We start from the raw sequence: 398 nt of genomic DNA, 5'->3' as shown, positions 1-398 counted from the left end.
CGCAACTTCTCTTTGCATCGGCACTGCCCCTTACCCCCGCTCGCCACGGCCACGGCCATTCGAGACTGTGAGACAAACGAGCGGCCACGAGGGACACGGGCGAGGTGACCGCAGGATTTATTTCCGTTTATATGCCGGACGCAACGGCACCTGGGGCAGGGCGGGGCTTCGTTCAAATTGCTTTTTCCACAGGGCCTGAGAAGGGTGCACCGATCCCGGCGGCGCTGCAATACCGGGTCGATGCGTGGAGCGAATGGGGCAAGCCCCTTGTTCGGCCCCTGGTGCCAAAAATCCGTTTAATATGTTGTCCCCGTATAGAGGACGTATCAGATATTAAACTGATAAAAACAGATACTACACTTGATCTTAGCCAAAAGGCCGAGAAGCGATGACCCCCA

General features: G+C 56.5%; 1 non-coding gene across 1 annotated transcript; it reads right to left on the bottom strand.

Moving 5' to 3' along the window:
* Positions 1-199: 199 nt before the first annotated feature.
* On the bottom strand, positions 200-390 carry LOC121939033. The gene has a single exon (XR_006105385.1). It is a non-coding gene; the product is annotated as a U2 spliceosomal RNA (small nuclear RNA).
* Between the last annotated feature and the right edge of the window lie 8 nt (positions 391-398).

The sequence above is a fragment of the Plectropomus leopardus genome, unplaced genomic scaffold (assembly GCF_008729295.1).
Source record: "Plectropomus leopardus isolate mb unplaced genomic scaffold, YSFRI_Pleo_2.0 unplaced_scaffold40096, whole genome shotgun sequence".
Classification (NCBI taxonomy): domain Eukaryota; kingdom Metazoa; phylum Chordata; class Actinopteri; order Perciformes; family Serranidae; genus Plectropomus; species Plectropomus leopardus.
This window is presented reverse-complemented; position numbering and strand designations above follow the sequence as displayed.